The 12,281-nt window shown below is 48.0% G+C and overlaps 1 protein-coding gene across 2 annotated transcripts in view; it reads right to left on the reverse strand.

Annotated features, from left to right (window-relative positions):
* The window catches only part of BMP7 (bone morphogenetic protein 7), an 83,766-nt gene that overhangs the window by 53,595 nt on the left and 17,890 nt on the right, over positions 1 to 12,281 (reverse strand). The window lies entirely within an intron of this gene.

Consider the following 12,281-nt stretch of genomic DNA (forward strand, 5'->3'; position numbering starts at 1 on the left):
TAGTGTTTAGGACAGAGCCAGGCAAATGGAAAATAACTACATTTGTCGTAGTTACAGAGTCTCTCAAATGAGCTTTGAGAGAAACAATCACCGTAAGAGAAATAAAATGTGCATGCGACCCCATGGACTATAGCCCCCAGACTCCTCTGTCCATGGGATTCTCCAGGCAAGAATACTGGAGTGGGTTGCCATTTTCTCCTCCAGGGGATCTTCCTGACCAGGGATCCAACCAGGGTCTCCTGCACTGCAGGCAGATTCTTTACCATCTGAGCCACCTGCAAAACCTCCCCAATTATATACAGAGCTGGAAACGGATGGGCAAGAAACATGTCCGGGTAACAGTGGGGGTGTCCAGGTGGCCATCCATTGTAAAAGCTGCTTTCTTCAGACGCGGATAATGTACAAGTACAAGCTGACCCCCTGACCAGCTCTGGGGCCAGGGGCAGTGACTGTCTCGATCCTGAACCTCCACTGTCCCGCGCAGCCTGATGCCTAGTAGGGCTCCATTAGTCTACTGGATTCAATATATTAATCTTCGTGTAATTCCCAAATTACAATTTTTTAAAATAGCATACATGCAGTAAAGCACACAGACCCTAAGTGTTTATTAAGTTCTGTGAATTTTCTCAACACAAATGCCCCCAGAGCACAACACAGCACACTCACGACTAGCGCCAAAGACACCCCCGCAGGGCGCCTCCCTAATACCAGACCCTCACTTGTCCCCAGAGGTGACCGCCATGCAAACACCCGACAGCACAGACTCACTTTTCCCACTTGGGGTCTCCCCACCTGCATCCGCATCCTTCGATCAACCGTGTGTGCCCCCCACCCGCTCTGTGGCTGCGTGGAGCAGCAAGTTACTCATTCAGCTGCTGTACTGGATGTCACTGTATGGACAGGCCACAGCTGACTTTTCTATAGGCATCTGGGTATTTTCCACTTTGGGACCATCACAACTGGGGCCATGATGAACATTCTTGCTTTTTGGTGAACATAGTTCTATGAGGTAAACACCTTGAAGCAGGACTGCGAATGCACAGAAATCAAAGATTGGTCAAAGGTAAGCATTTTGAAGAAAGGGGCATGGAGAAGGGTCCCCGATTGTTAGCCTGGAGTGCCTGGAGTGCAGCAATGCCCGCAGTGGATGTAACCGGGAGGAAGAACCCCACAGGTGAAGCAGGAAGGCAGAAAACACATGTGGAGGCAGACAGGTTACACTCGAGGTGACCTGCAGGAAATCCAAGCGGGAAAGTTGACGGGAGTTTTGAGAGTCCAAGTGGGGACTACTGAATTGCATTTATGGATCACATTTTGTGGGTGAGAGGCACACACAAGAGAAAAATGCAGTGCCCTCAGACCACTATTGCATGAGCGATGGAGAACACAGCCATGGGAAGAACTCAGTCCAGGGAAAGAAGCAGGACTAGAGACAGGCCAGATAAGACAACCAGCCTGTGGCCAGACTCAGATAACAGGGGCAGGGTGACCATTCACGGGATTTGGTCATCAGCTGCTCAGAGACCCCAGGCAATGGTCATGGTCAAGACAGCCATGCAGAAAAGGCAGGAAGATCAAGACTGTGGCCAGTGGCACAAGAGAGACATTTGCATCGTGGAGTGGGGAAGCGGGGACAGTCCGCCCATACAAGGCTGCCTCCACTCCCTCCTCCAGCAGCTCTCCCAGCCAGGGCTAGGAAGGCTTGATAAACAGTAGTAATCATGTTAATGGCCCAGCTGCTCCTTCCAAAAACTTTATGGTTTTTAGAAAAAGCTTAGTTAACTTTCCAGACTATGCGATCCTTTCACTGTTCCCTAAGATGCAGCTAATCTATGAAAGGGGACCCAGAACTGTACAAGCAAAGCAACACTTTCCAAGTAAAAACTGTAAGTCCAGTATCAGAAGTCTGTTCCTCGCTCAGGAGCTCAGTCTGGCCACACAGCTCCAGTTATGGCCAGGAGCAGACCCTTGAACCCCTTTCAAGAGGGTCTGAGAACCAGCAGAACCAACTAAAGTCCACAGTATAACCAGAAACTAGAGCTGAGTTTTCAAAGACCCCTGACTGCTTAGGATCCCCTGGCCCAGTATCCCCACCCCACAAGCCGATTTCACTCTGAAGCTTTCAACCCCATCTCCTTCCTGTCCTAGGGGGATATGATCCATTCAGAAGATTCTGGCACACGACAGAATTCACTGGAGCTGATGTTACCAAGGCTGCTGTCACCTAGTGATTTACGGCCCTGCAGCTTCAAGGATGTGAAATTCGATGACGGCTCTTCATTCATTCCAAGATTTACATGGCAAGATTAAGGAGCTTGAAAAAGCCACCAGAGGCATACCGTAAATTGGGAGTTCTAGAGAAATGAACAGGCATAGCAACGAACATTACAGGAGAATGCTCTCTTAATAACATGAGCGTTGATACACTCTGTTGCTCTTACAGAAGAGGAGAGGAGACAGTCCTAAACATAGTGAAAAGCAACATCGCGTAAAAGCCTAAAATGATAAACCCTGCCATGAAAATATTTCGATGTCTCCTTGCCCCCCACTGTATTAATTCTACAAAAATTTCTTGACTGCCCAATATGAGGGAGAGAGCACTGTTGACCTGCTAGAGGAGAGAAACTGATAAAAGCTCACTTGGATTGTAACTCTGACACCCACCCAAACCCCAAGTTAGGTAAGAGCCATCATTTTTAAATGCGGTAAAAATGCAGGGCTTCCCCCGTGACTCAGCAGTAAAGAATCCAGCTGCAACACAGGAGATGTAGGAGACATTGGTTCGATCCCTGGGTCAGGAAGATCCCCCAGAGGAGGAAACGGCAACCCACTCCAGTATTCTTGCCTGAGGAATCCCAGACGGAGCAGCCTAGTGGGCTACAGTCTACAGGTTGCAGAGTAGGACACGACCCAGTGATTGAGCACTCTCGCAGGCAGCAACAGCACACAAGTGTTCTAATTTTTCCACATTCTCTCACCAACACTTATTTTCTAATGATCTGTTTTGATAGTAGCCATCTTAATGATGGGAAGTAGATGGTCACCAGTCTCAAAGCCCTTCCACTGGCCTGAATGCAACATTACATGTCACATATACACATTTCCTCAAATTCTTATAAAATCCCTGCTCGGAAGTCAGCACATGCATCGGCTCCATTTTACAGATGAGGTCCCTGAGGCTCAGAGGGGTAAAGTTGCTTGCCTATGGCCACACAGCTGGTCTGAATACTTCCCCACTCAGCCACACTCTCTCCCTCATGCCAGGAACCACTGCCAAACTCTTAGCCGGAGAGACGATAAAAAAAAAGACACCCCTAGGACTTCCCTGGCAGTCCAGTGGTTAAGAATCTGTGCTTCCGTTGCAGGGGGCACAGGTTTGATCTTTGGTTGGGGAACTGAGATCCTTCATGCTGCACAGTATGACCAAAAAATTAAAATTAAGAAAAAAGACCTCCCTAAAGTATACTTCAAGCTCTCAACACACATGACATGATCACAACAGTAATCTCCTTAAAGGCTAAATTCAGAGTGAAGACTGCATCCTGCTCAGGTCCCTCCTTGTAAATCTTGCTCGTGCCAGAGTCACCCCGAGGGAGGCTGACAGCTTGAAGGTAGGGTAGCATTTACCCGTCTCCCCATCATCCCTCCCCAGCCCCCCAAATCAGGGGGTGGGCCCTGCCTGGCAGAGGGCACACAAGCAGCATTGTCTCCCCTGAACCGCCTCTTCAACTCTCGAACTTTCCACCAAATGCTTTGGCTGCCAATAGGGCCACCTGGAGCCCCAGCGCCGGGCGCTCCGAGAGGGTCTTCAGAGACACTGCCTCCCTGTTAGACGCCGGGGGCCGCATCCCAGGACGGGGGGCGCGGAGGCGAGCCCACTGGCGGCCAGGCTTTTTGTCCTGAGTGTGGCAGCCGCACAGATGTGGGGTGGGGGTGGGGCAGGGAATTACTGTACCGCAAGATTAAACACTCCGGTGTCAACATGTGCACAGTGTTGCTCGAACAATGTTATCATTGTGAATTGAATGGACCAAAGGGTTTAGGGGATGGGGTGGGGAGAAGGAGAAAAGATGGGTTTAATTATCTCTAGGGCTGAAGCCAGTTGTTTGCCTAAAAAGCCCCAGACGCTGCTAGAGCTGCAGAGAAAAAAAGGGCTATAAGCTTCCATCGACTTTTCCACCATAAACTAAGGCAGACACCGTTCCCCGACGAGTACCCCATCTCCCCAGGGGGGAACCCACCCCCAGGAATCTCTAAGTCCCCACTCCCTCTCCATCCTTGGCTAACTGAAAATGAAGGGAAAGAATGGAAACCAGTTACTATTTCGACTAAACTAGTGATTCTCAGCCTGGGGCAATTTTGTCCTGCCCTTACCCTCCCCGAGGGCTATTGGGCATTGAATGCCTGCATCCTTCCCCCTACTCAGCCCCTGTAACAATTTAGGGAGTGTGTGCTACTGGCATCTGGTAGGTAGTGGCCAGGGACATTGCTAAACATCCGCCGAACTATAGGGGATGGTCCAGCCCCAGCTGCCAACCAGACAGAATTGAGAATCCTGGAGCTAACAGACACACAAGCCTCATGAAATCTTGGTTTCAGTCCCAACCGGGCTCTCATCTGTCTAGGTAGAACCTCAGGCTCAGTGGGCCTCAGTTCTTCCCTCTGTAACAAAGGAATGGATTTAACTGTTCTGAAGTCCCATTTCACTTCTGTTGTGTGTATGTATGTGTCAATCACTCAGTCATGTCCAACTCTTTGCAACACCACGGACTGTAGCCCACCAGGCTCCTCTGTCCATGGAATTCTCCAGGCAAGAATACTGGAGTGGGTTGCCATTCCCTTCTCCAGGGGATCTTCCCACCAGGGGACTGAACCTAGGTCTCCCCCATTGCAGGCAATCTTTACCCTCTGAGCTACCAGGGAAATCTTCACTTCTATTCAGTTCAGTTCATTCGCTCAGTCGTGTCGGACTCTTTGTAACCCCATGAATCGCAGCACACCAGGCCTCCCTGTCCATCACCAACTCCTGGAGTTCACTCAGACTCACGTCCATTGAGTCAGTGATGCCATCCAGCCATCTCATCCTCTGTTAGGTTGTACCATAAAGAGTTGGGAACTTTCTATCGATTTTGACCTATATGTGGTTCAACCTAAAGTTTAATTTTACACCTTTACTGTCCAGTATGATAACCACATGTATATACTGGGCACTTGCAATGTGGCTGGTGTGGCAGTGTTTATATTTCTTTCAGAGTAATTGGTTTAAATTGAAACAGCCCCATGTGCCCAGGGGCACCCATACTGGACAGCAGATACAGAGAAGCTCAGTCATGATGGAACTTACATAAAAGTTCAACCATGGTGGAACTTTCAACTGGACAGCATGGCTCTGCGGCATCAGTGGGCTGGCTTCTGATAGTGACATGATGATATAGAGCTTATCGCTAATAAGGGTCAAATACACGTTCTCAGAGATACACCAGAGGTTGCTCCTCAGAAAGTTCCCAGGGTGAGAAACTGCATGGAAGTGGGGAGAGCTTGGGCTTCCCCCGTGGCTCAGCAGTAAAGAACCTGCCGGCAATGCAGAAGATGCAAGAGATGAGGGTTCCATTACTGGGTCAGGAAGATCCCCTGGAGAAGGGCACGGCAACCCACTCCAGTATTCTTGCCTGGAGAATCCCATGGACACACTCTTCATCTTCATGCATTGGAGAAGGAAATGGCAACCCACTCCAGTGTTCTTGCCTGGAGAATCCCAGGGACAGGGGAGCCTGGTGGGGTGCCATCTATGGGGTTGCACAGTCAGACACGACTGAAGCGACTCAGCAGCAGTAGCAACACGGGGGAACTTAATTCCAGAGCTGTGGGAGAGGCCTGGAGTGGACACAGATGGGTCCCAGGCTCTCAGTTCTGTCTGTAAAAACAGGCATGATGACCCTCGCCCCAGTCACAGGGCCACCTGGGAGCTCGTCCTTTGGTGAGTGACTTCAGGCTGAATAATCATCAGACCCACCAAGTTCAGGGGCACGGGGGCAGGGGCACAGCACCCAGATACCCTCCCCTCCACTGAGCGTGCCATTCACCCTCCCTGAACACCTCCTCCTCTCCCATCCTGTTCATTTCCTTCCTAGGAATTCATGCTCTCCATTCATGATTGATTGGCCTGTTGACCTGTTTATTAACTGTCTTCTAGCTTTTAATTTCTAGAGTAAGACCTGGCAGAGGGCACAGGGCATGTGATGCTTGAACATGGAGCCGGGATGGGGTTTGAATCCAGGATCTGTCACCCATGGGGCACTTGGGCAAGTTACTCTTTGTCTGTCAAATGCGAGGATGAGGAGAGTAACCCTGACTTCACTAGGCTGGCATAGGATTAAAACAGACCACAGATCCTCAAGCTTCAGTGTGTTCCAGAATCGCCGGGGAGCTTGTTAAAACACAGACCACTGGACCGACTCCCAGTCTTTCTAACATGGGAGATCTGGGGTGGGGCCCAAGAACCTGCATTTCTAACAGGCTCTCAGGAGACGCTCATGCTGCCAATCCTCTGTCTATGCGATTTTCCAGACAAGAATAGTGGAGTGGGTTGCTGTTTCCTTCTCCAGGGGATCCTTCCGACCCAGGGATCGAACCCGTGTCTCCTGCGTCTCCTGAATTGACAGGCAGACTCTTTACCACTAAGCCACCAGGGAAGCTGGGCTCCCTTAGGAGGGCAGAAAAGCCCCTCGCGGCCCTGCTCAGCTGGAGAAGCAGCTGAGAATTTGGGCTGAGATGGGGCCTGACAGCTTGGGTTGACTTGGGTTCTGCCGGCAGTGACTTGGGACCTGTGAACCCATCTCTATGAGGCTTGGCTTCCCCTTTGATAAGATGGGGACACAAAGAGGCCCCCAGTTATGGGGCAGTGGTGAGAATTCAAGGAGACAGGGGCCAGCAATCATGGGACATGGCAGGGACACATGCCAGACTAGAGCAGGCCCCAGGAGTGGCTGGGGCAGGAGAGGCACCACGGGAGCCCGTGCCCCCCTCCCCCAGGACAGAAGGGTGCCTGCCCAGTCCTTCCCCCAAAGCAGGCAGAGACTCCTGGGTCAGCTGGGCAGGCACAGCTGGTTTAAGGTATTTTAGAGGCAAATCAAATCAAACGAGAATTTATAATCCTTCCTGAGGTCTGGGTTCCATCAACCTAAACTCATTAGGCCCGAGCAGTGCAGGTGCAGCTAAGGAAGAGATTGTTCCGCGTTTCCTTCATGCTGGGCGCCCATCTCCCTTTCAAAATAAGAGTCTTCTCTAAAACCCCACATACTTGGAGCAAAACTCTCATTACAGAGGCATCAGCTTCCATTTCTGCAAATAGGACAATCAAGAGACGTGCAGAAGCCAGTCCAGGGGACCGGCAGATGGAGCCTGGCAGAAACCAGCAAACCAAAACCCTCATTCAGAGGACTTCCCTGGTGATCCAGTGGTTAAGACTTCACCTTCCTGTGTAGGGGTTATGGGTTCGATCCCTGGTCAGGGACCTAAGCTCCCACATGCCTCATGGCCAGAAAATCAAAACATAAAAAACAGAAACAATATTGTAACAAATTCAGTAACGACTTTAAAAATGGTTCACATTTTTTAAAATCTTAAAAAAAAAAAGACCCTCATTCATTTCATGCTCACATTTTAACAAAATGAACTTGCCTTCCCAAGCTGAACTATCAAAACATCCTGAAAACTGCATTGCTGTCCCTTGAAACTATTTCTGGTAAGTGAGGGAGAATCAGAGATCAAACCAAACAATGGTTCTGAAATTACAGTGTGAGTCCTCTGGTGAATGTAACTGCAAACAGATTTCCAATGTGAGTGTCCAGTTTACATGAATCAGGTCTGAATAGGGGTCATCTTTCCAACCCATTGGAAATGATTAGTAGGATTTAAGAAGTACGAAAGGGCTTCCCTGGTGGCTCAGAGGGTAAAGAATCTGCCTGCAATGCAGGAGATCTGGGTTCAATCCCTGGATCAGGAAGATCCCCTGGAGAAGGGAATGGCAACCCACTCCAGTTCCATGGACACAGGAGCCTGACGGGCTACAGTCTGGGATCACAAAAAGTCAGACAAGACTGATTGACTACTGTGCAATCAAATGGATAAAGATTTAAAACAGGCAGAACTAGTCTATGGCATTAGAGGACAGGACAGCAGCTGCCCGTGAGTGAGGGTGTCACAGGGCTCCTGGCAGTTAGTCACGTTCTGTTTCTTGCATCTGGGCACTAGTACTCAGACACCTGAGTGTCTGAAAGGGTCTCACTTTGTGAAAATTCCTAACTCCTCTAGCTTTGTGCACTTCTGTACACATGTTACACTTCAATAAAATTTTGTTAATAATATGTATCAGCTGGCTATATCCATCTCCAGTTCTACTCAAGAAGTATTTGTCACCATAGTTCCCCTATTTTAAGAGGTGTGATTAATTTCATAGCAACTCTTTGGGGAAAAGATACTAACATTTTTATCGATTTTTAAAATTTGGCTATGCCAGGTCTTAGTTGCAGCTCAGGATCTTTAGTTGTGGCATTTGAACTCTTAGTTGTACCGTGTGGAATCTAGTTTCCTGACCAGGGATGGAATCTAGTTTCCTGACCAGGGTTTGAATCTAGGTTCCCTGCATTGGAAGTATGGAGTCTCAGCCATGGGACCACCAGGGAAGCCCCCACCTTTATCAATTTTAAGACGTCTTTCTTTCAGAAGCATCAACAATCAAAGAAATGGAAGATTTAACCTAAAGCAAATAGTTGGGAAACGCTTGCGTGGCGTCCTACCACCTTATGACAGCAAAGCTGTTTATTCACTTGTTCTAAACCTATCCTTGAAGCCTGAGGTGTAGCTCAGGATCAAGATTAAGTAACTGGACTCTCAAATTCAAACACACTTTCTGGGCCAGCTGATGCTTCTCTGTGCTCAGTTTTCTAGTCTCCAAAATAGGGGGGACAGTCATAGCCCCCACCTGGAATGGCTCTTATGGGAATTAAATAAGCAATAAAGGCCAAGAGGATAAAGGGTGCTTAGCATCCTTGACAAATGTTAGCTACTAAGATTATTACTATTTTTATGACTCAGTTCAGTTCAGTTCAGTCGCTCAGTCGTGTCCAACTCTATGCTGCCCCATGAATCGCAGCACGCCAGGCCTCCCTGTCCATCACCATCTCCCGGAGTTACACGCCTCCAACTCCCCAGTCTAGCCACAAAGGCTAACTCTCAGAAACCTTATTTATGTAGCATGGTCTACCTCCTAGACCCGACTGATTCATGAGTGAACGTGTAATTCAAGCTGTCTAAGAGTCCCTAACCAGGAATTTTAATTGGGTGCAGTAGCTCAATTGAGTCCTCAGGAACTTAAGTTTCTTCTCTCTTTTTGCCCTGCCATTGTCTGCATGTTGACGTTTAGTCCTTAGGCTTGTTGCCTAAGGGTCACAAGATGGCTGCCACGGCTCCAAACATCCCATCTTCACAGGACCACATTCAAGGTAAGAAAAGGAAGAAAAGGACAGAGTGTTTTCTTTGTTTATCTGTCACTCACCAGGAAGCAAAATATTTTTCAAAACCACCTCCCACTCCTTTCTACTCCCAGCAGATTTCCTCTTGTATCCCACTGGTTAGACCAGCATCTCATGGCCATTCCAACCCACTAGGGAAGCTGGTAAGGCAAATATGTGGCTAGCCAGAGAGCCATAAATACAAGTTGGTGTGGGTGGCATCTTTCTCCCAATAGGCAGGGTACCAGAGGAATACAGTGAGGCAGAGAGGTCACAGGGAAGCTATTCAGTGCAGAGATAATAGGCATAGAGTGAATAACCCTTGGGCTCTTTAAGGACCTGTTGCTATTATGTCCTTTCCAAAGTCTTGTTGTTGGTCAGCCATGAAGTCTGACTCTTTGCAGCCCCATGGACTGCAGCACACCAGGCTTCCCTGTCCTTCACTGTCTCCTGGAGCTTGCTCAAACTCATGTTCATTGCCTCAGTGATGTTATCCAACCATCTCATCCTCTGTCTCCCCTTTCTCCTCCTGCCCTCAATCTTTTTCAGCATCAAGGTCTTTTCTAGTGAATCAGCTCTTTGCATCAGGTGGTCAAAGTATTGGAGCTTCACCTTCACCATCAGTCATCCCAAGTCTTAGGCATGCATTGATTTTCTTTTTACTCTCCTTAAACTAGTTTGAAGATATATTTTTTGTCTGCAACCAAAGAATTCTGTTACATATAATGTTATTCACAGCAAACACACACTGCCCAGAAACATTTCTGAAAATACCTCTACATCCTTTGCCCCTGATCATCTCTTCCAACCAGAAGTCTCTCGTTTCCATCTCTCTTGGAAACAAGCAGAAGTAACCCATGTGCCCAGAACCCACTTATTAGAAAAAGTTCTTACAGGCTTTCAGGATACAAACAGGGTTTCGACCAGGATGGGCAGGCCTTGGGTCCGAGCAGCTCTTGGGTCTGAGCAGCTGTCTATCCTCGGCTCACAAACAATGACACAGATTCTTAAAATGTCTTAAGTATCTTGATCTGCTCATCCTCTTTCCAGAGGGAGATAGGAGCCTCCTATCCCACAAGCAGAACTCAGTCCAAACCCTACCTGGCCTCTGCTTCCTTCCAGGGGACAATGATGCTGACCATCTCAGACCACTTTTAAGACCTTTGCTACTAGTCTAAGGAGATGGTGATAAAGTAGTTTTCAGCAAACAACTGGCTGTTGGCCAGAATCCCACGGAGTCTTCAAAGTCAGGGTGAGAGATGCACCTATTCACAGGTTTGAGTTTAAAGAGAAACTGAAGTCTCTCCAGAGGCTACAGAGGGTCTGGTTGAATTAATGCCAACATGAAACCCACTTTCTGTATATATTCACTGTGGCACACTATTATATGGAGACTTTGCAACTAATTTGTTAAATATGGAAGCAATATATTGAGCATGTGCTCAGTCGTGTCTGACTCTTTGCGACCCTATGGACTGTAGCCTGCCAGGTTCCTCTGTCCATGGAATTTTTGAGGCAAGAATACTAGAATGGCTGCCATTTCTTTCTCCAGGGGCTCTTCCTGACCCAGGGGTTAAATCCCTATCTCTTGAGTCTCCTGCATTGGCAGGCAGATTTCTGACCACTGCACCACTTGGGAAGCAACCAGTTTAGGGTTCCTATTTTTTTTATGCATAGTGCAGAGTTGAGTCAAATCATGTGCAAATAACCTGTGTAAATCCAACTATACACCACATAGAAAAAACAAAGAGGGAGAGACAAACAACTTAGATTGTTAATATTTGAATGTGGTTACCCAATGACCACTGTCAACACACTTTCCATCCCCACACTTTCCCTCTTACTGTGTAGGCCAGAAGCCACTTTCATACCTTTCCATCCTTCCTTGCAGCAAGATCAGGCCTTGTGAACCAGTTTGGGCCAGGGGACTTAGAGAGACACCTTCTACGGAAAGCCAGGAGACAGGCAAGCAAGGAGAGCTCTTTGGGCCCTTCCCCTTTCTCTTGCCTTGAATGTGGGAGTATAGGAAGATGTGATGGCTGGGGCTGCAGCAGCCGTCTTGTAACTGTGAGGTAATAGCCATAAGGCATCTGAGGATGGTGAAGGCAAGGAGGAAAGTTTATGGATTCCTGGATGATATCACTGAGCTGCTACCCCAAACTTGGAATCATGTCACTGAAGACTTGCTGTTATGAGAGATACTGATATGCTTTTAAAGCTGAAGCCACTGTTAGGCAGGTATATTGTGACTTAGAACAAGTCCTAAAAGAGACATCATTCCTGTCCACAGAAGCAAGGAGTAGCCTTTGGGAGGCATATATCTTGCAGTACTTCCTATTCATGAAAGTGGTGTTAGTGGTGCTAGTATTTACAAATAAGTACGTTGGTACAGTATGGGACTACACTGAAGCTACTTGTGTCATCTCATGTGTCATGGAAGAAGCACAATCTATCCCAATGCTGGAAGAAAATCCAACAGTAGGGACTTAACATACAGAGTGTGTCTATCTCCAAAGTGGCACCTTCCTAAGGAATTCCAAGGGTAATTTTCACTCTGCCCATTTTCAGTCTGACCCACTACCTTTAGCCTAGCCCATACAAAAGGGCAAATGCAGCATCACACTTTCAAAACGTTTAGGCCTCGTCAAAATCTATAATGGGAGATGAATAAATAATATAAATATAGTTTTTCAAATGTAAAACTACTTAGGTGAATGTACTCAGTTGCTCAGTCCTGTCCAACTCTTTAGGATCCATGACTGTAACCCA

This window comes from Oryx dammah, unplaced genomic scaffold (assembly GCF_014754425.2).
Source record: "Oryx dammah isolate SB20612 unplaced genomic scaffold, SCBI_Odam_1.1 HiC_scaffold_10, whole genome shotgun sequence".
Lineage (NCBI taxonomy): Eukaryota > Metazoa > Chordata > Mammalia > Artiodactyla > Bovidae > Oryx > Oryx dammah.